Source organism: Oryzias latipes, chromosome 2, assembly GCF_053564925.1.
Source record: "Oryzias latipes strain Hd-rR chromosome 2, Olatipes_Hd-rR_3.1".
Taxonomy (NCBI): domain Eukaryota; kingdom Metazoa; phylum Chordata; class Actinopteri; order Beloniformes; family Adrianichthyidae; genus Oryzias; species Oryzias latipes.
The window spans coordinates 33,764,413-33,790,377 of NC_136238.1; the positions used below are offsets into that span (position 1 = coordinate 33,764,413).

Below are 25,965 nucleotides of genomic sequence, written 5' to 3' on the forward strand. Positions count from 1 at the left end.
GTTATTTTGCTTTCATTCAAACTAATTCAATTAAGTATGTCAGGTTGGGGGGCTGGAGAGCAGGTAGGACCCAGACGCAGAGGCAGGAGGCACACGGTTCCAAGGCAAGAGGGTTTAATCACAAACAAAAAGCGCTGCAGAGCAGGATAACAAAACTAAAACTAAACTTATTGTGGCATAGCATGAAAATATGGCATGAAGGCAGTCAGGGACGAAGCTACATTAAAGACGTTAAGACGCTAATGGACCAGCACAAGAGGAAGGGAGAGACGAGACTTAAATACAGACAGGGCAGACAAGACACAGGTGAACAAGATCAGGACAGATAGGGACAAGGAAGTAAAACTCAGGAACATGACCAAACAGAACACCTTTCAAAATAAAAAAGGAAACAGAACCAAACATGACAGAACAAGAAATAAAGCTAAACCCAAAACAAAAGAAACCCAAACCATGACAAAGTAGGTGTAACTTTGGTGCTGCTGTTAGATCGGCACCGCAAAGGATTCTGGGATACATTCCCTTTGCCTGTCTGGACGGATTTTGATTTAAGTGTGGGTTTTTGATCAAATTTGTTTAGTTGTTTAGCTGTTTTACTGTGTTTTGCCGAGTTATTTTGTCCTACTATGCTTATGTCTCTGCACCATGAGTGAGAGTGAAGGAGAGGATGATGAGTTTAAATAACACCCCTACAATGCATTGTTTTAATGACAATGACGGAAAACTATTTAGTGAATTTTTATTTTTTTCCACCGTCTTTTTTAATTTTATAAAAATGAAAATATCTGCCGGCTCAAACTTAGACATATGAGAGTTCAAGAAATAAAATTAATTGAGATGGAAAAAAGATTATTTGAATTGGAGTAATATGACATTTAGTGAATTTAATTCATAAATTTGAGTTGTATAAACAATTATTGAGTTTTATAGACGTACGAAATTTGGTTGAATAAATAAAATAACTCAATTTATTGTTACCAATAGAAGTAATTCATTTAAGATGGCCAAATTGGATAAGTTATATATATATGCATCACAAGGAAAATGGAAACAAGATCAGAAACTTGTGCGTTTACTTTGTCTGATCTTTTTCTACAGGCAGAAACTCTTTCTTTTGATGATGCATTTTTTGATGGACATAATCTTCATACGCCGTCATTAAAATCTCAGACTCCGTCTCACTGAAGTACAGCGTTCTCTTTTTTTTTCTCCACGCGTTTCTATGGTGACTCCAGAAATCGGCGATCCACTGAGAATGTCTTTATGTACCTGCTGTGCACGCCCATTAACCCAGGGTTACCAAGTCGAGCGTAATTACGCTAACTCATATCCGGTCTTTTGGAACCGACATACCCAGAGTAAGCAAGTTCAAGCGGATTACAGACAAAGTTCAGGCTTAAAGTCAGGCTGGTTTAAACATGCTTCCTGGAATACCCCCCAGGAAACATGAGTTGTGCTCTGATGAAGACGCCTGATCCAAATGTGGATTTTTGAAATGTTCTTCATGAGATTCAAACTGATTGAAGCTTTGAATTAAAGGTGTCAACACATTTCTGCATTGGATTCATTCTGTTTCAGTGTCTAAGGTTGGTTTGGTGGCAGAAACCAAGTTTTTGTTGAACAGTAGCGTTTGAAAAAGCAGAAAGTGGCTTTGAAGATGGTCAGGAGAACTTCTTTGAAGAGGAGGACTTCTCCAAACAACCACAACCTTAGAGGAAGTTTTCTGAGCATTCATAGAATGCTTTTACAATGACTCATCATTTTCCACAAGAAGCTAATGAGTTTTTCCAAATGCATGCTGGATATTCTTAGTTCTAGCTTGGAAAGCACTTTGTGGGATTTCCCTGGAAAACCTGCTTTATCAATCATTTTGGTCTCTTTTTCTTCTTCTAAGTTCCAGCTTGGTGAGTGTGCAGGTCGCCATGGCAACCAGTGTCCAGTTCAAAGGGAGGACCACGGCCATCCAGTCTCCAGGCTTTTGGATTGATTTGGATTTGATAAACATTTGTTTCCCACATTTTAATAGTAGAATTCAACACGGGACATATAGTGGATTGTAAGAATAAGAACAAAAACAGCAACAACAAAATAATCCTCCTCCCCTTAAAACATGCATTTGACTCTGAACAAGTCTAAAACAAATCCAAGCAAAGACCAGCGCTGGGGCTCCTGCTAGTTTCTTCTAGAAGAGCCTGCCTCTTCAAAACATAGAATGTTCAACAACTAGAGCTAAAAATGTCTGTTGGTAGATTTCTGGATGTTGGCCGTATCCCAGCGAGCAAGGCCAAGTCAGCCCCATATGGTTTCAAAGTGGACAGAAAATGTTTTTAGGAGTTTCTAGAATGTTCAACAACTAGAGCTAAATGAAACTAGTGCATGAAATGACAAAGAACTTCCTGTTTGAAAGGAATCTCATGATGGCTTCCACCTGTCTCTTTGCTTTTCCTTTCTTTTTTGGGTTTCTCCTCTTTGGGAGGTTACACAAAACTGCACTTTAACCCAGAAGGAAACAACAACCGCTCCACAATCCCTGAATCCCCTACAGCCTGGCTTTAGGGACTATTCCAAAAGCTTTCAATGATGGCGGGGAATGAACATTAGGAACAGATGACGGCTTGAAATGTCTGCTGTTGGTTTCTGATCCAGACAGAAATTCAATCAAATGTCTGTGAATCCATGATTTCCTTAGAATCTTTGACTCTAGATTCAGATCCATCTGGTTCAAAGGATGAAACTGCAGCTAAAAGTCTTTCAAAAGTCCAAATCCTCAAAGATGAAACAGAAAGTTCCTAGAAAGTCAAATGAAAAACAATCAGATTGTCTTAGATAAACCCGTTTGGAAGTTAAAGCATAGAAACAAAGAAAGTTCCAAAAGCTAAAAGCCTTAAATAAAGAAAAGTCCAAAGAAAAACAGAAATCCCACATTTGGATCAGTAAAGACATGAATTCTCCAGAAACATCCAGAAACAGCTCTGAGCAGCAGCCATGAAGGGACTGAGAACAGACGGACATCAAAGCAGAATCCAAGCAGCACCTTCATCCTGATGAAGCTCCGCCCTCTGACCTTCAGCAGTCATCTCCAGGCTCCGCCCCCAGTCTGTGACGGCTGGATGATGCTGTCCTCCACCTGCAGCTGGACCTGGATGTTCTCTCAGACCATGTGGCATCATGGATCAGAAGGTTGAGGGAGCAGAAAACTGTGCCTGTAGGCTGGAAGCAGGCAAAGGCAACAACAGCAACACTTCCTCACCTGCACCTGTTGTTGTTTGTGTGTTGATCCACAAACACATGCTGTGAAGAGGAACCTGCAGTGAAGGCAGCCATGTTGGAGCCTCACACATGTTCTCATTAGGATCAAATGAACCAGTGTGTTTGAGACTGAAAGAAAGACTGAAGGACAAAGAAATATGAAGATTCATTAAGGATCAAATCCAGACTTTATTCATGTCTTCAGACAAAAAAGCTGCAGACATTTTACAGACACAATTGAGGTTTTTCAACACTTTTCTGAGCAGAAGATGCAGTTCTGGATACAGCCAGAAGGTGTCGCCCTTCTCATTTCTAATACAAGTTCAGACTACAGACCTGGAGGGTATTCCAGAAAGCAGGTTATGCTAGCTCCCACGGTAAGTTTGAGGCTAAGGAAGTTGATAACCTCAGCTTTCGGTCCCAGAAATGGAGGTATGTTTCAGGGTAGGTCAAGTTGCCATGGCAACTCATGCTCTGAACATAACCTGGTCTGGAGCAGGTTTAGTTGAAGGTTAGTTTGTTTACAGAGAGGTGAAGCAGCATGGCGTGTCCATTTAAAGATGATTTAGTGGATGAAGAAGCTCAGATAATACTTTTTCCACCATGAGAGGCTGATAAGACCACATATGGATGTTGGAAAGAGAAACTTTTTTACTTTGATCTAACATAATTATTTGCTTCAGTTAAGATAAATATTTTTTTTAGTTAAGTCAGTCAATTATTTTCCTTTCATTCAAATTAATTCAATTAAGTAGGTGTAACTTTGGTGTTGCTGTTAGATGTGCTCGCAAGGGATTGTGGGATACCATTCCCTTTGCCTATCTGGACGGATTTGAGTTTAAGTGTGGGTTTTTGACAAAAGGTGTTTAGTTGTTTAGCTGTTTTACTGTGTTTTGCTGAGTTATTTTGTCCTACTTTGCTCAAGTCTCTGCACCATGAGGGAGAGGGAGGGAGAGAATGATGAGTTTTTATTGCACCCCTACAATTTCTGACTGTAATTACAATGATGGAAAATTCTTTGATGAATTTTTGCACTCCGTGCATTTTTTTCCGTCCTTTTTTATTGTTATAAAAATGAGCATATCTGCCAGCTCAAACTTAGACATATGAGAGTTCAGGAAAATATAACTACCGTAATTAAGATGATAAAAAGATTAATGGAGTCATTAGTTTAAACATGCTTCCCGGAATACCCCCCATGACTGATTTGGTTTGGTTTTTGTTATTTTAGCCATCATGTATGAAGACATCAGACCTAGAATTACAGAAAAAACATTAAAAATGGATAATTTCTGTCTATTGGAAGTCATTTGAAGTGAAGCTGTGAAAGTGACCACATTTGTTCAACAACCTCATAGCAACAAGAAACAAAGCAGATTTCTCTCCAAAGAAGTTTTTTTCCTCCGTTTTCCATCCAAACAAAGACAAACAGATGTTCTGTTTGGCAGAAATGTGTTTCCACCCAGAGGAACCTGCAGCAGCTGCTGATCCATCAGAAGATTACCAAGTCAAGCATAATTACGCTAACTCATATCTGGTATTTTGGAACCGACATACCCAGAGTAACAAGTTCTGGTGGATTTCATCCAGAGTTCAGGGTTAAAGTCAGGCTAGTTTAAACATGCTTTCTGGAATACCCCCCTGGTTATTTCAGTGGAGTTTTAACCACCAAATGTGGTGTTTTTTATTAAAAGAGTTCTGGATCTTCCTTCAATGTTGGAGTCTGGTCCTGCATTTGGGTCATCCTGATATACCGTAACAAAGCCTCTTTTCTGGGCTGCAGAATCAGCTGATTCAAGGTGATTGCGTAATCACGTCCCTACTGTGCAGCGCTGCATCTCAGTGTGAGGCTGCTTTCTCTCTCATAAGAATCCACTGGGATTGTGTCAACTCTTGATAGTTACTGGAACAAAAAGAATGTAAACACTGGAGATAAAGCCCCTGTGTCAAAGCACGTGTGGTTTTTAGAACGTATGTCAGTAAGCTTTAGACTTTATTTTGGTTAGAAAACTTAAAATCCAACATTATTCTCCATTTCAGAGCAACACAACATTGCTCCCAAGTGCATTTTTACCACACTCTGCTATATTTGTAAAGATTGTGAGTCAGCCATCTTAGACGTTGCAAATAAAAAAGGAGAGCAAATGAACAGGTCCGAACTGATCTGCTTGTCCAAGTTAAAACCAATGTCCATCTTCACTCCTATGTTTGTGTTCATTTTATTTATTTTTATTTAATATATTGATTTTTATTGATTTTATTCTGTTTGTTTTAGTTTGTTGTTTTGTTTTTATTCTGCATTGTTCAGCACTTTGGTCAGCTTCTGCTGTTTTAAAAGCGCTTTATAAATAAAGTTGACTTGACTTGACTTAGGTGGCCTTGACACTAGCAGGTGACAGCTCTCAACAGGTGACATGTGTTTGAAACTAAAGTCCAATGTTAACTGGATATCAACTTTCAAAGGATCCAGTGGCTGAACAATCAAAAATCAATGAAAGTCGATATTTACATTCAAGTATATAAATGTCCTTCCATAAACCCCCAAAAAGGAAAGTATGTTTCTGTTATGCCATAAACAGAAACATGGCATAAGTAGAGCAGCTGTTCCTCATCAAAGAGTTGGTTCAATTTACACATTAGATGTTTTTTTTATATTAATTTAAGTTTTAATGAACATCAGACACAGGTAAAGAACTTCAATCATTATGTCTTTTTTTCCTTGTGAAGTCTTGGCCTTGTTGATGGTTCATACCGACAGAACAGGTGTTGAAAACTGTCACCTACGGGTGTCAAGGAAAATCAAAGTAACTGTAAAAGTAAGAAATCACTGTAATGACTTTGTAATTGTGGAGGATAAGTCCATCTAGATCAAAGTTCTTCATGGGCAAAGTATCTTGATCGGATCAATTGTCGGATCAAAATTCAACCGTGTACATGGGCACAGAAAACCTTTTTCCGATTAGAACAAACGTTCACATGGTCACACTTTTGGTCGGAATAAATCCTTTGGGCATGCGCAGTAGTGTCGAGAAAACCGGAAGGGAAATGTGTCCCGTTGTAAACAAACCTTTGCTGTCACATATATTTATGCAGAAGCTCGGTTATATACGAGGCAATCTTCCAAACGTGCTTTTATTAATGTTATGCATATAATGAAGCGCCTGTTTCCTCATCATTTTATATCTAATCCACGTGGTCAGTGCTTTTTTGTGGAAGAACGGAGCTGGAAGAAGCCAGGCTAAGAGAGGCTAACATGCACTAACAACATCAGCCTTGTTTGATGGACACAAAATCCATGCCGCAAAAATGCTGCAATCTGCATCCTGGCACGGCGCCTTCTGGTTTCACTGTTTTATCTTTTTATTTATTTATTTATTTACTTATTTATTTTACACTGGTGTTTGTCTTTTGTGTATTTTATTGTGTGGGGCTAATTCAATGTATCTTATTGTATTTTATTGCATTTTATTATTTTTTTTTTTTATGTACAGGATCTTGAGCTGTCTTTGCTGTCATGAAAGGTGCTATATAAATAAAATTAATTTGAATTTGAGAGGGGAGAGGTGAAGAGACAACGGGGCAAGAGCGACGCTTTTCACAGGGCGTCCGCAGAGCAGCTAGTCGTCCCGTATGCGCTCCAAAGCTTTCTCTCAGCGAAACACCCTCTATGCATGACATAAACCAGAGCAGTAGTGACACACGATCGGAATGACCGTTTACATGAACAACTATCGGATAAACAATGGGTATAACCCACCTATCTCCATCAGAAAGAAATTTAGATCCGAACGAGTCTGATCGGGGCAGACTATTCTGAACGGTGTGTTCTTCCTATCAGATGTTCTTTTCGATGACTTTTGCCCATGTAAACACAGCTAGTAATTTTTTTCCCTGGGAAAACCACATCCTTGACAGCTACAAAGTGAAGTCTGGACTGGAAGAAAAAGTATATGGTCTCCACCTGCTTACTCAGTATGAATAATCAATATTGGCTGTTGTTAAATAATTGTTAAACTTATAAAATAACATGATTAAGTTGCTAAAGATACTCCTTTTACATAGAAGATCGTGAATAATTTAAAAGTTATTTCATTTCAGGAATTGAACTTAATAGGTGAAGATATTTAGATAAATGTATAAAGGGAAAAACTGGCCATGGGGAGAGGAGGAAACACCATAGCTTCATTTATGGAACCTGAAAGAAAAACCTGCAATTAAGGGGTTATTGAAGTGCTCAAGGTTTTTCTACTGCCCAATTTTTCTAAGACTTTAGTTTCTAGGAGAATGAGAGACAGGAGAGGTGCTGACTTCAAAACACATTAAAATTGAAACCCGGCACCATCCCATCTGTGTTACCATCTGTGTTACATCACTCGCATGAATCCGTAGGGTAAAGCTATTGTTGACTTTTGGACTTATTATTAATTATTATTGACTTATTAATGACCTATTGTTATCATTTATTATTATTGACTTTCTATGGATTTTTTGTTATTTATTATTGATTCATTTTTATTATTATTAATGACTTATTGTTTATTGTTATTATATATTGTTATTATCATTGACTTACTATAGCTACTATACCTATTGTTGGGCTCTTCTAAATAATTTAAATTACATGCCAAAGAGGTCTAAAACTTCAAAATGTTTACAAATTATTTTTGAAAATTCTTTGTAATCATTTTTTATTTGTAACAAATCCTGTAACAATGCATTTTTCATTAAAGTTTGAGATTTTAAGGCCGACTATCTCTTATTTAACAACAAATGATATGTATATATATAAATTATATACATATATGTTATATATACGTATAAATATATAGAAATATGAAAATATATAAATTATATAAAAGCCACTTAGATGCTACCAAAGGCTACAGAATTCATTGTCATGTGGGCGCCGACTACCTCACCAAGATGGCGTTGCACTCCGCCACCATCAGCCAGGCTTCCCAAGCTGGCGTGTCTCCTCTATCGATATAACTCATTAGAAGAAACGTCCTCCTTCCTTAACGCTTTAGGAAGCGTCTCTCAAAAGGGTGTTTTCCCCTAGTGTCTACATACGGGGACTGTATGTAAGATGTATGCGTCTCAAATTAATCAGGGCTACAAATGCATTATGTTTTAAATGGTTCTAAAATGGTTTTCATGTACAAAGATTATTTGTCTTCTCCATCCTTGTTTTTACACATAAAAATATTGATAAGAAAACAAGATTAAAAGCAGTATCAATAAGAGGAGTCCTATTTATATAATCTTAACGATACCCATCTCTACTAAATGATTTCTATATATATATACTGTAGTCACTGCTTTGTGTTCAAATATTTATTAAATGTTCACTGATCACATTAAAAGTGTTAGAATCAAAGATGTATAAGAAACATTTCAACCATAGTGAATACATTCAAGAATTAGCTCTAATGACTCATTACAAACAACTCATTTCTATTTACAGGTACATCTAAAACAATTCATTTTGTGAAAAAGTTGTACATATTTTGTCAGCAGTAAAACTCTTTCTCTAATATCATTACACAAAGATTCAAATGCATTGATCCATTACTTTTTTGCTTTTGATGTAAAAATGAAAACCCAAGGAGAATTCCTAGAAAGTAAGAATATCATGTTATAACAATTAAGTATTTAGAAAACTTCATTTAATTTTTACACATTAAATACTCACTTGTGCCTCTAAAAGAGTTACTGCATCAAAGTGGTAAATCCGCCTGTTGTTCTGTGTACTTGAAATGAAAACTCTGGTTGCTATGGAGTTCATTTGAACATTGGGGTTTCACCCCAGGAGTTTTAAACATTTAAAAAAAGTTCACATTTTGTGAGATACAGAACTTTTTCCCCTCTTGTAAAATTAAAGTCTTTGACTGTGGTGCAGAGGTTGAGTTGTTGACATCTTATCAGAAAAGTTTAGAATTTAGAGTTTACACTAACTCCTTTATTACATTGTTTGTGAAGATAAAGTCTTGTGAGTTCTCATGTGTCTTTTGAGATTAGATAAATCATTAAAACCTTTTTTACATTCTTTACAAGAAAAAGGCTTTTCTCCTGTGTGAGTTCTCATGTGTATTTTGAGACTACATAAATGACTAAAGCATTTTTTACATTCTTTACAAGAAAAAGGCTTTTCTCCTGTATGAGTTATCATGTGTCTGTTGAGATTAGATATTTGATTAAAACTCTTTCTACATTCTTTACAAGAAAAAGGCCTTTCTCCTGTGTGAGTTCTAATGTGTATTTGGAGAGTAGATAAGTAACTAAAACATTTTTCACATTCTTTACAATAAAAAGGCTTCTCTCCTGTATGAATTCTCATGTGTGCTTTGAGATGGGATACACGACTAAAACCTTTTTTACATTCTTTACAAGAAAATCTCTTATCTTCTGCATGAATGCTTGCGTGAATTCGGAACAGAGATTTGTTACAAAAGCTTTTACCACATTCTTTACAGATATAACATCTTTCATCAGACCCAGTTTCCATGTAGTCAGACGGGTAAGTAATTATTCTTGAGTTTTTACCAGACTTGATAGAGGAAAGTTTTTCTTCTTTTGGAGATTGTTTGTATTTCTTACCAAGATTTGTCTTCTTGGGATTTTTTCTAACATCATAGTCACACTGACCTGCTGACATGTGAGAGCTGTCCACACTTTGGACATGACTTCTGTCTCTTCTCTTCCTCTGATCTCTGTTCTGTGGGTCTGTCTCTTCATCTGTAGTTGATGTTGATGCTGTCTCTTCATCTGTAGTTGATGTTGATTCTTCATGTTGGTTTTCTTCTTCATCCTGACTATCAGTTACATTAAAGCTCTGCTGATTGTTTAGATCTGCTTCACTGTTCTCCTCTTCCTCATAAGCAGCAATCTCCATCAAGGTATCAGTCTCCTGCTTCAGATCAATCTGATCTTCATCCTGACCGAGGAAGAGTTTGTCTGGCTCCTCTTTAATCTGTGGAGGTTCTGGGACCCCCTGTTCATCTTCAAATTGTGGAGTTTCTGGATCCTCCTGTTCCTCTTTATAATGTGGAGGTTTTGGTTCCTGCAGTTCCTCTCTATAATGTGGAGATTCTGGTTCCTGCAGTTCCTCTCTATAATGTGGAGATTCTGGATCATCTTGTTCCACTCTGAAGTTCCTTTGCTGGTTGCAGGGATCCTCCTCTTCAGTACTCCAGTGCTGGGGGAGGACTGCAGAAACACAAGAAGAAGCCCTTTTTATGTTTTGAAGACTTTGTGTATTGTTAAGCACCACTGATCTTTGATGGGGCGCCATCGGGGACCAAAATTACTTCATGTGACCAGTTCACTTCAACATCGTCCAACGCAGTGACTAGAGAGCTGACTATGTCATCAGCTGTTGTTGTGTCCATCAACTCAAGAAACTCTGCTGTGACGGTCTCTTCCTCACCTCTAATAAATATTCACAGTTATATGTGATGTTGGTTTTTTCATCAATAGTGACTGAAAAAAACAATAAATGCTTGGATTCCTTCATATGGCTGCCCATGTTTCCTCAGAGATGTTGGATCTGATCGTAATTCTTGACAGACTCATGTTTAAGGTCGACTGTTTTTTGGGAACAAGACTTCTGCAGCCTTCAGCATTTTTCAATAAGTTTACCATCTAAAAATGGATTTGATGTTTGCTCCAACTTGTTTGCAATAAGGTAGCTAGCTTTCACTGCTCCATCACTGACGTCACGACTGCAGTAAATCCAAATGGTTATTTATCGGTCCAGCTAATGGTTGCTAAATCTTTTTTGTTTTCTTAACTGCAAATGGTGACACTTTTCCTTATGGTGAGTCACACAGTGGTGCTGAATGTTATATTCTTTCAGCACTGCAACCTGTTGATGACATACAAAGCATTCAGCTCTGTGAACAAATAAAATGGTTTCCATTTTCCTGGAAAGCTCAGCACTTCACTTCAACCTATTTTTTTTGACAAAATTTTGGTCATTGGGTGTCACTACTGGGGCCTGTTTCAGAAAGGAGGTTAAGTGTAAACTCTGAGTACGTTAACCCTGAAATCAGGGAAACCCTGGGTTTTCCGTTTCAGAATCTGAGGTTTGTTAAACCAGAGTAAACAGAGTAAGTCAAACCCGTTTCTGAAAGAGAGGTAACTTATACTCGGAGTCAGTGTCCATGGTTACTTATGCTGTGAACCTAACCTGGTTGGGAGCAGGTTTTATTCTCTAAACTCAAGGTTTCTGCCGGTCCCCTCCCCTTTTTAAAGATGAAGCGGTATTTTTCGCTTTAACCTTCATTGCCCAAATTTCCGTCACACAGAGACGGTTTAAGTGACAAGAATGGCTTGTCCTTTTTTGGAGGACCCAATAGACGAGGAGGCTGCATTAATTCGTAGAGAATTACATTTACGTCGCGCGAGGATTTTGAGACCTAGACTCGATTTTTTGTCATTTCCCCATACGTTTTTGTTTGAGCGTTACCGTTTTTCGTTGCAGTCAATTACATATATACAATGAAAACAACATTAGATATTGCTATGTAGATGTTTCATATGTCAAATATTATCAACAAAGCCTACATCCATGACATGCTCAAATTTGTCCTGATTGAATTATGTTTTTATACTTCATTTTTAGCTGCTGCCATGTTCTTTTAATTCCTGCAGGATTGCATCTACATGAAAATGAAATCAGGGACATTGAATTAGATTAATGTAACAATTACTTTTTGGAAACACAATTTGCTAGTACTGCTTACTTTCTTAATCCCATATAAACCTATCCCAGTTGATCAATACAAGGGTAGACAAAAGCTTACTTTTAAAAACACAATTCTGTAGCAGCCCATGCAGTGTCTCATGTTCATGCATTTACTACTGCAGTTACGGTAGTGGGACTGTAGGGGGCATGTGTTCTGCTGTGCAAGATTTATGATAAAGAGACATGTGGAGTGAACAGACGTGTGTGTCTGAGCGCCATAATTTCATTCACATCTACCGACACCGAACCCTGTGAGGCCGGCTACAATTGCATGTATTAATAGTAAACTGAGCAAAGTTTGCAAGAGGGGAAAGTTAACAAAAAAGTCCTCTAAACATTATCAACGTTAAATGCATTTTTCGCTGTAGATGACATTAAAGACCTGTTTGCACCATTTATGAATTACTTTTCTGTAATTTCATTTTCTTTGAGAAAGTATTAAATAAATTATTAAAACAACATTTTGTATTATCTTCAGCTGGTTCAATCAACAGGTTATTGACAGCTCTCCTCATAGTGGGGAGGTGTAAGGGGGGCCTTTTTCAGCACAGTGGTGTGTCGCTGTGCTAAAGAAAACAGAAGCAATTTCGGTAACACTTTATATTAAGATTCCTTAACAAGCTTTGTTAACACATTAACAAGCATTATAAATGAATTTAAAGGGTGTTAGTAAGACATTTATTAGTACAATAAGTCTAATAAGGTTTATTAAATTACTTAGTTAACACATTTACAAGCATTATTATTAGGATGTTTTTAAGATGCTAATGATACATTTATTGATATTATAGGTGCCTAACAAATGTGTCAGTGTTAATAAGCTTAATAAACCTTTGTTAACAAATTAAAAAGTCTTATTATTGTTTGGGGTTCAAGTAAGACATTTATTAGCATTATAGATGCCTGACACAAGCCTAAGTGTTCATAAGCTTAATAAGTTTCATTGACTAACTTAACAAATTAATTGGCTTTATTAATGTGTCAGATGCTAGTAAGATATTTATTAGCATTTTAGATGTCTTACAAATACCTGAAAGTGTTAAGATTTATTAACATCTAAAGTCAGACCATTGTCTTCTAAATCCATTTTACTAAACTGCTTATAAGCGTTACAAATGTATTAGTTAACTTTGTTAACAGTTTATTAATTGTTTTGCAGCACCTCGTCTAAAGTGAGGACAGTTTTTAGCACAAACAACCACAAAGCATAAAGCTTGTAAAAAGAACTTTATAACATTAAAAAAGACTAAACATACACAAATCTTTCTGTAAAAGATATGTAACAATTTAATTCAGACAAGATTCATTAGCCAATGGTGACATTAGTTAACCTGCCCATCTTTGATTCCTTCCAGAATCAAAGATGGGCAGGTTAGAGTGTTAGCTTTAGCATGGCTCCTGTAGGTGATAGGTTTGTCTTCGGTCTTCAAGAATTACTGGCTTGTGGAACTTTCTAGTGGACTTTGAAGCAAGGCAACAGTGGTTGAATGAAGTTGGCATTGAATGCAGATAATTGACTCCTGGTGATGGGATTTGCAATGAATGTTTCACCCAGGATAGATGCTAAAACTTTATCCTTATTAGTTATGATTCTAGTCAGCCAACATCTCTATATGTTTTTAATTTTTTTTTATTTGTCTGAATTAAATTATTATATATCTTTGACAGAAAGATTTGTGTATGTTTAGTCTGTTTTAATGTTATAAAGTTATTTTTACAAGCTTTATGCTTTGTGGTTTTTTGTGCTAAAACCTGTCCTCACTTTAGACGAGGTGCTGCAAAACAATTAATAAACTGTTAACAAAGTTAACTAATACATTTGTAACGCTTATAAGCAGTTTAGTAAAATGGATTTAGAAGACAATGGTCTGACTTTAGATGTTAATAAATCTTTTTAACACTTTCAGGTATTTGCAAGACATATATAATGCTAATAAATGTCTTACTTGAACCCCAAACAACAATAATAATACTTCTTAAGTTGTTAACAAAGGTTGTAAATAAATCTTATTAAGCTTATTAACACTAACACATTTGTTAGTCACCTATAATATCAATAAATGTATCATTAGCATCTTGAAAACATCCTAATAATAATACTTGTAAGTGTGTTAACAAATTAATTAATAAACCTTATTAGACTTATTGTACTAATAAATGTCTTACTAACACCCTTTAAATTCATTTATAATGCTTGTTAATGTGTTAACAAAGCGTGTTAAGGAATCTTAATATAAAGTGTTACCGAAATTGCTTCTGTTTTCTTTAGCACAGCGACACACCACTGTGCTGAAAAAGGCCCCCCTTACACCTCCCCACTATGAGGAGAGCTGTCAATAACCTGTTGATTGAACCAGCTGAAGATAATACAAAATGTTGTTTTAATAATTTATTTAATACTTTCTCAAAGAAAATGAAATTACAGAAAAGTAATTCATAAATGGTGCAAACAGGTCTTTAATGTCATCTACAGCGGGGAAAAAGGGAAATCGAACTTATCTCAAAAAACATTTCTAATCGAGCTATTGACACGAAATTTTCACTAGATGTCGGCATCAACCCAAGTAATGCACACATAGAAAGAAATCCAAACATTTATGTCCATAAATGAAGTTATGTGTAATAAAGTGAAATGGCACAGGGAATAAGTATTGAACACATGAAGAAAAGGAGGGGTAAAACGGTCTGGCAAGCCAAGAAAGCAGCTGTAGTTTGTCAGTATTCAGAAGGTTAACCTGCCCCCTATTGGTGCAAAGTAATATCAGCTGTTATAGTCCTGATTGATGCCTTTTAAAAAGGTTTCTCACCAGCAAGGTGTTATACAAGAAGCATTGCAAGATGGGTAAAAGCAAAGAGCTGTCCAAAGACCTACGCAACCTTATTGTTGCAAAACAGACTGAAGGCATTGGTTACAGGCGCATTTTTAAACTTCTGAAAGTTCCAGTGAGTACCATTGGGGCCATTATCCGGAAGTGGAAAGAACACGGCATTACCATAAACCTGCCACGGCCAGGTGCTCCTCGCAAGATTTCAGACAGAGGCATCAGAACAATCATCAGAAGGGTTCTCCAACAGCCCAGGACCATTCGTGGAGATTTTCAGAAAGACCTGGAATCAGCAGGTACCGTTGTTTCAAAGAAAATAATAAGTAATGCACTCATCCGCCATGGCCTCCATGCACGCACACCACGCAAAAACTCCATTTTTGAAGAAGAAGCATGTTGAAGCTTGTTTGGAGTTAGCGACAACATTTGGATAAACCCATGACATTCTGGGAGAAGATACTCTGGTCAGATGAGACCAAAATTGAACTCTTTGGATGTCATAAGACAAAACATGTTTGGAGGAAAAATGGCACCGCACATCTCCCCCAAAACACCATACCAACAGTCAAGTTTGGAGGTGGGAGTATCATGCTGTGGGGCTGTTTTTCAGCATGCGGTACTGGTAGACTTCATGTCATTGAAGGAATAATGAGTGGAGAAAAGTATCGAGACATTCTTGATCAGAATCTGCTGTCATCTGCTAGGCTGCTGAAGATGAAAAGAGGGTGGATCTTTCAGCAAAACAACGATCCCAAGCACACAGCCAAGGTAACACTCAACTGGTTGAAGAAAAAGAAAAAGCTGCTAGAATGGCCCAGTCAATCCCCAGACTTGAATCCAATTGAAAATCTTTGGAAAGAACTCAAGATCCGGGTTCACAGAAGAGCCTTGAAGATTTGAAGGCAGTTTGTGTGGATGAATGGGCCAAAATCACACCTGAGCAATGTATTCGACTGGTTTCTCCATACAGAAGGCGTCTTGAGGCTGTAATCACCAACAAAAGTTTTTGCACTAAGTATTAAATAAATTTCAGAAAGCGTGTTCAATACTCTCCCCTGTGAACCGCCACTTTAACGTGGTGGGGGAGTTTGAAAGCTTGAGTGTGCCCAGGAGCTAAGCTGTCTGGGGCCTATGCCCCTGGTAGGGTCACCCATGGCAGACAGGTCCTGGGTGACAAGCCAGACAAAGAGCGGTTCAGAACCCCCTGATGATGAGCAAAATCAAGGACCTGATTACGTCGCCCGGATGGGTGTCACCGGGGCTCCACTCTGGAGCCAGGCCCAGGGTTGGGGCTCGCAGGCAAACGCCTGGTGACCGGGACTTTTTCCACGGGCCCCGGTCGGGCACGGCCCAAAGAGCGACGTGGGACCACTCTCCCATGGGCCCACCACCCGTAGGAGACCTCAAAAGGGGCCGGTGCATTGTGGTTTGGGTGGCAGTCGAGGGCGGGTGCCTCGGCGGCCCAAACCCCGGTCATGGAACTTGGCTTTTGGGACATGGAATGTCACCTCTCTGGGAGGGAAGGAGCCTGAGCTGGTGCGAGAGGTTGAGAGATACCGTCTACATATAGTCGGGCTCACCTCCACACATAGCCTGGGATCTGAAACTCAGTCCTTAGAGAGGGGTTGGACTCTACCACTCTGGAGTTGCTCAAGGTGAGAGGCGGCGGGCTGGTGTGGGCTTACTCGTGAGCCCCCAGCTTAGCTGCCAAGTGTTGGAGTTCACCCCGGTGGACAAGAGGGTCATGTCCCTCCGCCTTCGAGTGGGGGACAGGTCTCTAACAGTGGTTTCGGCTTACGGGCCGAACAGCAGCTTGGAGTACCAGGCCTTCTTGGTGTCTCTCGAAGGGGTACTGGAAAGTGTCCCAACGGGGGACTCCATTGTCCTCCTGGGTGACTTCAATGCCCACATGGGCAATGACAGTGCCACCTGGAGGGGCGTGATTGGTAGGAGTGCCCCCCCCCCGATCTGAACCCGATTGTGTTTTGTTTTTTGACTTCTGTGCTCGTCACAGTTTGTCCATAACGAACACCATGTTCGAGCACAAGGGTGTCAATCAATACACTTGGCATCAGGACACCCTAGGCAGGAGGTCGATGATCGACTTTGTAGTTGTTTCAGGCGACGTTCGGCTTTGTGTCTTGGACACTCGGGTGAAGAGAGGGGCGGAGCTGTCTACCGATCACTACCTGGTGGTGAGTTGGATTCGCTGGCGGGGAAGGAGGCCGGAAAGACTTGGAAGACCCAAACGTACTGTGAGGGTCTTTTGGGAATGTCTGGCTGAGCCCTCCGTTAGGGAAGTCTTCAACTCCCACATCCGGGAGAACTTCAAACAGGTACCGAGGGAGGTTGGGGACATTGAGTCCGAGTGGACCACGTTTTCCGCTTCCATTGTCTCTGCTGCTGCTCGGAGCTGTGGTCGCAAGGTCTCTGGTGCCTGTCGCGGCGGTAACCCCCGAACCCGGTGGTGGACACCGGAAGTAAGGGATGCCGTCAAGCTGAAGAAAGAGTCCTACCAGGTCTGGCTGGCTTGTGGGACTCCAGAGGCAGCTGACAGGTATCGGCAGTCTAAGCGAGCTGCGGCCCGGACCGTTGTGGAGGCAAAAACTCGGGTCTGGGAGGAGTTCGGTGAGGCCATGGAGAAGGACCTTCGGTGGGCCTCGAAGAAATTCTGGCAAACCGTCCGGCGCTTCAGGAGGGGAAAGCAGTTCTCCACAGGCACAGTTTTAAGTGCAGGTGGGGGGCTGTTGACCTCGACTCGGGACATTGTCGGGTGGTGGAAGGAATACTTCGAGGAACTCCTCAATCCCACTGACACGCCTTCTTTTGAAGAAGAAGAGCGTGAGGACTTTGGGGTGGACCTGTATCTTACCCGGGCTGAAGTCAACGAGATAGTCAACGAGATCCTTGGTGGCAGGGCCCCGGGAGTGGATGAGGTCCGCCCTGAGTACCTCAAGTCTCTGGATGCTGTGGGAGTGTCTTGGCTGACACGTTTCTGCAGCATCGCGTGGCAGTCGGGAAATGTACCACTGGACTGGCAGACAGGGGTGGTGGTTCCCCTCTTTAAGAAGGGGGACCGGAGGGTGTGTTCCAACTACAGGGGAATCACACTCCTCAGCCTCCCTGGGAAAGTCTATGCCAGGGTACTGGAGAGGAGAGTCCGTCCGATAGTCGAACCTCGGATTCAGGAACAACAGTGTGGTTTCCGTCCTGGTCGTGGAACAGTGGACCAGCTCTACACCCTATCTAGGGTGCTGGAGGGACTGTGGGAGTTCGCTCATCCAGTCCATATGTGTTTTGTGGATCTGGAGAAGGCGTTCGACCGCGTCCCCCGTGGTATCCTGTGGGGGGTGCTATGGGAGTATGGGGTCCGGGGAGCCTTACTAAGGGCTGTCCGGTCTCTGTATGACCAGAGTAGGAGCTTGGTTCGCATAGCCGGCAGTAAGTCAGACCTGTTCCCGGTCCACGTTGGACTCCGGCAGGGCTGCCCTTTATCACCGGTTCTGTTCATAGTTTTTATGGACAGAATTTCTAGGCACCGCCAGGGGCCGGAGGGGATCTGGTTTGGGGACCACAGGATTTCGTCTCTGCTTTTTGCAGATGATGTTGTCCCATAGGCTTCATCGAGCCAGGACCTCCAGCGTGCATTGGGGCGGTTTGCGGCCGAGTGTGAAGCGGTTGGGATGAGGGTCAGCACCGCTAAATCCAAATTACACATAACTTCATTTATGGACATAAATGTTTGGATTTCTTTCTATGTGTGCATTACTTGGGTTGATGCCGACATCTGGTGAAAATTTCATGTCAATAGCTCGATTAGAAATATGTTTTTTGAGAGAAATGTTGACGTGTTCAATACTTATTTTCCCCGCTGTAACTGTATAATAAATATAAGGCATTGGATTTATTTGCACTTTTCCAGACGCTCAAAGCACTTACAGTGTGTGCATTTTTTCTTCACTCCTCATTTATACTTGGTGACGGTAGCTACTGTTTAGGCCTTGCGATAAACCGATTGAATTAATTAATTTAAAAAAAAATTTCCGCAGGGCTCCAGACTAACTTTTTTCACTAGGAGCACAGTGGCCCCTAACTGAAAATTTTAGGGGCACAACCAGAAAATTTAGGGGCGCATACCGTAAATCAACATGCTAACCAAATCTACTAATTTCCACTGTATTACGAATAAATACTTTAATAATAAATGCAGAAATTACAATGTGCTGTTTCTAATTCAGTGTCACATTTTATTCTTCACTTTTGAAAATGCAACAACAGGTAAACTGACAGCACCATCGCTGTCATGACAGTACAAATAGTAAACAAAAAGGATGGAAATTTATCTTTGTGACACCAAATAGGTGCAGCCAAGATGCACAATAAGCGTGTTTGAGATCACCCAGGTGGACTCAACGCTGCACAGATCACCTGGTGTGTGACATATATTTTTGTTTTTGCTCCAACATCAACTGTCAATCATCACAAAAATATTGCGAGAAAGGGGTGGGAGCAAGGGGCAAACCTACCCGGACACAGCTGGAAACTGAACTGACTGAAAGCTGCCATACAGACTACAAAACAATGCATTATTGGACATGTGTCCTGATGGTTTTTGTAGTTGAGTGATTAATTAAAATAATTTAAAATACCAATTCATTAAAAAAAGGCTAAATGCATTACAAAACATTAAAATAATCGTAAAATAAATATATAATAACACAGATCACACTAAGGGGGAGAGGAATATTAAAACTAAATTGAATGTTTAGGACAACTCCAACTTCCTGTTGTCCTTCAGTCTCGCCTTCATCTGTCTTCATCTCACAGCCCCCCCCCCCGGCCTGGGAGGGGGGGCTGTGAGATGAAGACCAGGCCCCCCCCGGCCTGGTCTCCCCAACGATCCAGGCGAGGTGCGGGTTCATCTCAAACACGTCTATCGTTGCATTTTCCCCACGTATTTTCAGTGTTTCTAAAACTAATGTTGTTTTTGCCCGCACGTGTTTAAAGTTCAAGCCCCGTTAGCTGTCACGCACGTACGTGGGGGACATTTATGCTCCTCAGCTGACCCGACTCCCACAGGAGCGGTGTGCTGCCGTAACAGCCGTGCATAAACCGTTTGATGCGCCGCCGTAACCGTAACCAAAACCCTAAACCTTCCTCCGGTTCTGTGAGACCCAGAGAAAAGTTCAGCACGGACTGCATATATTTAGAAAATTACGAGCGAATAGATACGTTCTAGAAAGGAAAGTAAGGAACTCCTTCATGTGGTCCGGGGAGGGAGGGGGCTGTCAGGTGTCCTGCTTTCAAGCCCTGTCATTGTCCCGCCCCCAACAGTCATTTACCCCACTGTGATTGGTTGGTCATCTCCATGCACGACAATGAAAAATTGTCATTCATTAAAACTGGCGGGCTGCAGTAACATTAAATTTTCATTTAAGGCGGGGGCCGCAAAATATCATCTTGGGGGCCGCAAATAACCCGCGGGCCGCGAGTTTGAGACCCCTGCTGTACACTCCGGCACTGGTACACTAGCTGCAGGTCGGAAGAACGAATCAATAGTTCATTTACTCATAGCTCAGACGCACATATCAGGTTGTGATGATATTTGTCTCCGTTTCCTTCCCACAGATTTTTACGCGCGCGTGAATATCTCTAGGCCCCGCCCCGTCCACATATTTTAGCCACTTACAGTGACTTATTCTTCTCACACGCAGTGGCCGCCTCACAGACGGGCATCACGCGAGAGTGTGTGCTCGCGTTTCATGAGTATGTGCGCGAGTGTGTGTGTCTGCCTGCGTGCGTGTGCGCTCGCGTCTCAGATTATTTCATTGATCATTGATGTGCCCCTTCCACATTTAATGTATAAAAAAATACGGAGGGTGGGGGAGGCAAATTTACTGGTCGCACATGTGCGACTGGATGTAATATTCAGTCGCACACTCTCAAATTTTGGTCGCAAAATGCGAGCAATGGGTCGCAGTCTGGAGCCCTGTGTTCTGCAGTCAATTTTCATCAAACTTGCTGATCTGATCGTGAACATCATTAACAACCATATTCCAGTGAAAGTTTTGCGTCACCTTTGAAAGAAGTGGCTTTTTGTAAGGTTTACATATTACACACTGTCTGTAAATGAGGAGACCAAAATTGTTCTATAACTTTAATATCTCTAATATTCTCCAGTCATTTTTCTTCAAACTTGCTATAATATTAGTGAACATCATTCCCAACAATAATCCAGTGAAAGTTTTGCGTCACCTTAAATGAAGCAACTTTAGAAAGAGTTGACAGGACCAGATGTGATTTTACTTGGAGTTTCTTCATTTCTGCTTGATTCCATTCCATGTCATGCTCAACAACCCACAAAACACTCTTGTCGGTGTTGAATCTCACTTTTAGAATCTGTCTGATTGATTATATTTCAGACAAAACACGTTATTTCTGGTAGTTTATTATGGAATGAACAGACATGCAATCCAAATGAATACATTTGTACATCAAATAACGATACAGGGCATGCAATAACTCTCATTAATTTCAGAGTACAGTACATGTCATTTCTATAATGGGTAACAGTGACATCGGTGATGTCTGCGCTTTATGCTGTCTTTCCAGCTCGCTGGGCGTGTGTACCGTAAACTAACCGCATGCTAAAAGTCAGTGACGGCTGGCGTGACCGCACTTCCGCAGATGTCGGCTCACTTGACCGCGGTCAACTAACAGACGGGTCACCAAACAGAAAAGCATGAAGCTTAAAGGGCTTCTCTGTTTCTTTGAAGAAGGTCACATACCTATGTGGTGTAGCTGCAGCTGTGGTTTCCAGATGACATCCAACAGTCTGCGCTGACGACAGAGCTCCTGCTCGTACTGGACGATGGTTCCTTCACAGAGTCTGCAGATTTCTTCAGCAGCAGCAGCTAGTCGCTCGCTGATCAACTCTCTCAGAGACTGAAGGGAAGACATGGTTCCTGCTCCGATCTTCAGCTCCAACTCCCACAAACACCGCCGTCCTCTTCACTGCAGCTCCGATCGATCATCTGCTAGTCTCACAATCACAGCAATCCACGTTGTCTTTCCGTTCAACACTTCTTCACTCATTTACGACACTTTGGAAAATGCTGAGAGTTCCCACACGAACCACGTATCGTCCTTTCTGTCCAAAAACCTCACAAACGTCCCAACAAAACACCACCGACCTCTCAACACGAGCTAACGCTGCTAGCCTGCTAACAAGCTAACGCTGCTAGCGCCTCGTGCTGTTCTTCTTCTTTGTTTGGCTAACAGCGTCATCGTGCTTTAGCGCCACCAGCTGGTCTGGAGTGTTGTTTGTCGCTCACATGATGACGTCGATGGTTGCAAAGAAAAAGCCATTTTAACTTGACTGGTAAGTAAAGTTTAAAATAAACAGTTTATTTTCAGGAAATAAAAAATAAAATACAAATTAAAAAAAGAAACTTTCAGCTACTGTGACGTCATCACACGGTGTCTCATTCCAATGTTCAGATTCGACTACAAAACACATCAGAGACTAACTAAACCTGGGGCCTGTTTCAGAAAGGAGGTTAAGTGTAAACTCTGAGTGCGTTAACCCTGAAATCAGGGAAACCCTGGGTTTTCCGTTTCAGAATGGGAGGTTTGTTAAACCAGAGAAAGCAGAGTAAGTCAAACCCGTTTCTGAAAGAGAGGTAACTTATACTCGGAGTCAGTATCCATGGTTACTTATGCTGTGAACCTAACCTGGTCGGGAGCAGGTTTTATTCTCCAAACTCAAGGTTTCTGCCGGTCCCCTCCCCTTTTTAAAGACGAAGCGGTATGTTTCGCTTTAACCTTCATTGCCCACATTTCCGTCACACAGAGACAAGTGACAAGAATGGCTTGTCCTTTTCTGGAGGACCCAATAGACGAGGAGGCTGCATTAATTCGTAGAGAATTATATTTACCTCGTACGAGGATTTTGAGAAGACTCGATTTTTTGTCATTTCCCCATACGTTTTTGTTTGAGCGTTACCGTTTTTCGTTGCAGTCAATTACATATATACAATGAAAACAACATTAGGTATTGCTATGTAGATGTTTCATATGTCAAATATTGTCAACAAAGCCTACATCCATGACATGCTCACATTTGACCTGATTGAATTATGTTTTTATACTTCATTTTTAGCTGCTGCCATGTTCTTTTAATTCCTGCAGGATTGCATCTACATGAAAATGAAATCAGGGACATTGGATTAGATTAATGTAACAATTACTTTTTTGAAACACAATTTGCTAGCACTGCTTACTTTCTTAATCCCGTATAAACCTATACCACTTGATCAATACAAGGGTAGTGTTGCAGCGTGTGTGTGCTGAGCGGGGTGCGATCCACGAGAGAGAAGGGGAGGGGCGATTGCAGGTGCAGATGGGGGGGGGGGGTGAGCACGGAGCGGAGGTGTGTGCGTGGAATATATTGTGTGTTCGGAGGACGGAGCACTTAGTTAAATAAAGAGAAGTTGTCATTCCCAGAATAACTGTTTTGGAGTCATTCTTATTCCGCTCTGGAGGTTGAGGGTTTCCAACGGGAAGTGAACCCCGAAGGAGAATTCCCTTCGGCCCTGAAGGAAATCTCCCCTGCGCTTCTGACCACGGTCGGAAAGACGAGAGAAAAGAAAGGAGAAGTCTTCGCGCAGCGAAAGGTTCAACAGTAGACAAAAGTTCACTTTTAAAAACACAATTGCATGTATTAATATTAAACTGACCAACATTTGCAAGAGGGGAAGGTTAACAAAAAAGTCCTCTAAACATTACCGACGTTAAAGGCATTTTCCCCCAGATTGGTTCTGTACACTATGCAGCATTTCATGCATTTACAACAGGAATAACACTTCAAAAGTACACCTAAATATCACCATTTTTTATTTCACACCGTACGCTATTTAGAAAGTTATTACAGCCAATATTTTATAACAATGATTTAAATGCAAACTTAGGCATTAACTTGAGCAGCTATGTTTTCCCACGCTAACTGTCTCTGTTTTGCAGATGCAGCGGTGTTGCTTTTCTTCCAGAATATGTTCTCATATTCACTGTAACTCTGCAGCAGCACGTCAAGTTCAGCTGGCGAAAGATATGCAGACCTCTTTTTTTCACGGTTGCCATGGTGACTCGTGATATCTGCGCTCCATTGATAATGGCTTCTTATAGACGCGGTGCGCACGCTCACCTCCGAATCAGTCCACTCAGAGTTGATTGATCTAACTCCGATCAGCTTCTCTGAAACAGAAAACTCAGAGTTGTTAATCTCCCGATTGACCAACTCAGAGTTCAAGTTCAACCTCAGAGTTGGTTGAACCTCCTTTCTGAAACAGGCCCGATTTCAGAATTGGAGTCCTAAAGATTTGAAGGATCAAAGACAAAGATGTTGTGAAGAGAAGATGTGAGAAGAAAGTCCAGAATGAATCCACTCTGACTTCTCCTCATGTCTCTGAAGCTTGTGTCTTCATGTCTTCACCTCAGAGTTTCTTCTGTATTCCATGTGGATCAATAATATTGATCATGTTCTGTTGTCATTTTCCATCAGAACTTCAGGCTTTTCTCTGCTGATGATCTCTGAGCTGAACTTCTTGGAGGAATTCCTGAATCTGGGATTTGGAGCAAACAGTCAGAACAAAGGAGGTTTCCATTTCTTCTAAGCTCTGCCAGAAGAAAAGAGCTGAAGCTTGAAGCTGAAGCAGCATTTGCTCAGAGAATCTGTCCTCCAGACCAACAAGTCCCACCACAGCCTTGAAGACGTTTCCAGAAGCAGCAGCAGACTGTGTTCCCATGACGATGCTGAAGTCAGCTGCTGCTCTGCAGGAGAAAGTCTGCAGCTCCTCAGTCAGGAAGCTCTTTCAAGCTCGTGCACATCTGTCAGTGCAGCAGCAGAAAGCCTGTTTCCCTGCAGGAAGTCGGAGACTTTTCAAAGTAAGAGCCTCATGTTGGCTGAGATGGGTTGGATTCTTTGATGCTCCAGTGTCTTTTGGATTCAGGATGAGTTCATGCAGATCTAGAAATCCCACCATGATGATCATCCTTGAGGAATTTCAAAATAAAAGACTTACAATCACTGCTGGATGATAAATACATTTACTCTTTATTTTCTGTCAATAAATAATATTTATCAATAAATCCTTGATTGTAAATGATGGATCTAAAGTCAAAAAGAAGTCAAAGTGCTGACTCAGCACAGATCAAAGGAGACACAGATGATTTCCTGGAATGAAGAAAACATCAAACATCATGATGTGATCTGGAACTGAGCTGTTCTTCAGAAGATCCTCCCAAACATGGAAACTGTTGCTGCAACACGTGAAGGTTTGGTTCTGTTGCTAGTGAGATCTGATGGATCAGAACCAGACTTCTGTCAGCTGGAACTGGGGCTTCTTCCAGACCATGACATGTTGTTCAATAAAGTTCATTCCAAAGCGTGACTGATTCATGAAGTGGTTCCTTGAGCCGTGAGTTTTGCCAGCAGCAGGAATCCCTGAGAGTTAGGAGACAGTTTGTGGAGAGAGTTTGTAGATTTAGGAGAAACCAAAGTTTGAAATGAAACCAAAGTGTCCTAAACCCAAATCACTGAGCACATCTCAATGTTCCACAAACAGTCATTTTCCACAGTGGACCGTCACCACACACTTTACAAGACAGATTTTCACAACTTTATGACAACAATTCCTGAAATTGTTCCATTCAAGGAAACATTGACTAATATTTGTATTGATGCTGTTTTCCATCTGTGTTTTCAAACCTGCATCAAGAATTAGCTCATGTTTATTGATTCACTTTCTTTGGAAGTTTGGCTTCTCTGATGAACCACCAGAGGGCGACAGAGAACTGTTGATATTATTAACACAACAGTCAAATTAATCAACATTTAGCACAAAGTGAACAAACTTAGGTCACGTGCTAACGTTCTGATTCTGTTGGAAAAGCCTTTTGTTTTGATTTCTTCAGAATTTTGGCTCAAAAAGACCAATGACAAATGAAACTCCAATAAAGTTGCTTTATAATGAGGAAATGAAATGTTATTTTTATTGAATTATCAAATGGAGACTCAGCTTCAGGTGATAAAAAAGGTTGGTGCTATTTCCAGTTTTAGAAAGAACATGCCTTCTGCACAGTTTGCAG

At 40.7% G+C, this 25,965-nt stretch overlaps 2 protein-coding genes and 1 long non-coding RNA gene across 3 annotated transcripts in view; all 3 read right to left on the minus strand.

Annotated features, from left to right (window-relative positions):
• Nucleotides 1–25,965, minus strand: part of LOC144987317 (uncharacterized) — a 406,167-nt gene that overhangs the window by 57,917 nt on the left and 322,285 nt on the right. The gene's annotated exons all lie outside the window — the stretch shown is intronic.
• Nucleotides 1–25,965, minus strand: part of LOC144986688 (NLR family CARD domain-containing protein 3-like) — a 520,304-nt gene that overhangs the window by 34,644 nt on the left and 459,695 nt on the right. The window lies entirely within an intron of this gene.
• LOC144988368 (uncharacterized) lies at nucleotides 3,409–24,827 on the minus strand. The gene is made up of 2 exons (XR_013652257.1): nucleotides 21,609–24,827; nucleotides 3,409–10,455 (listed from the first exon to the last, which is right to left on the minus strand). It is a non-coding gene; the product is annotated as an uncharacterized LOC144988368 (long non-coding RNA).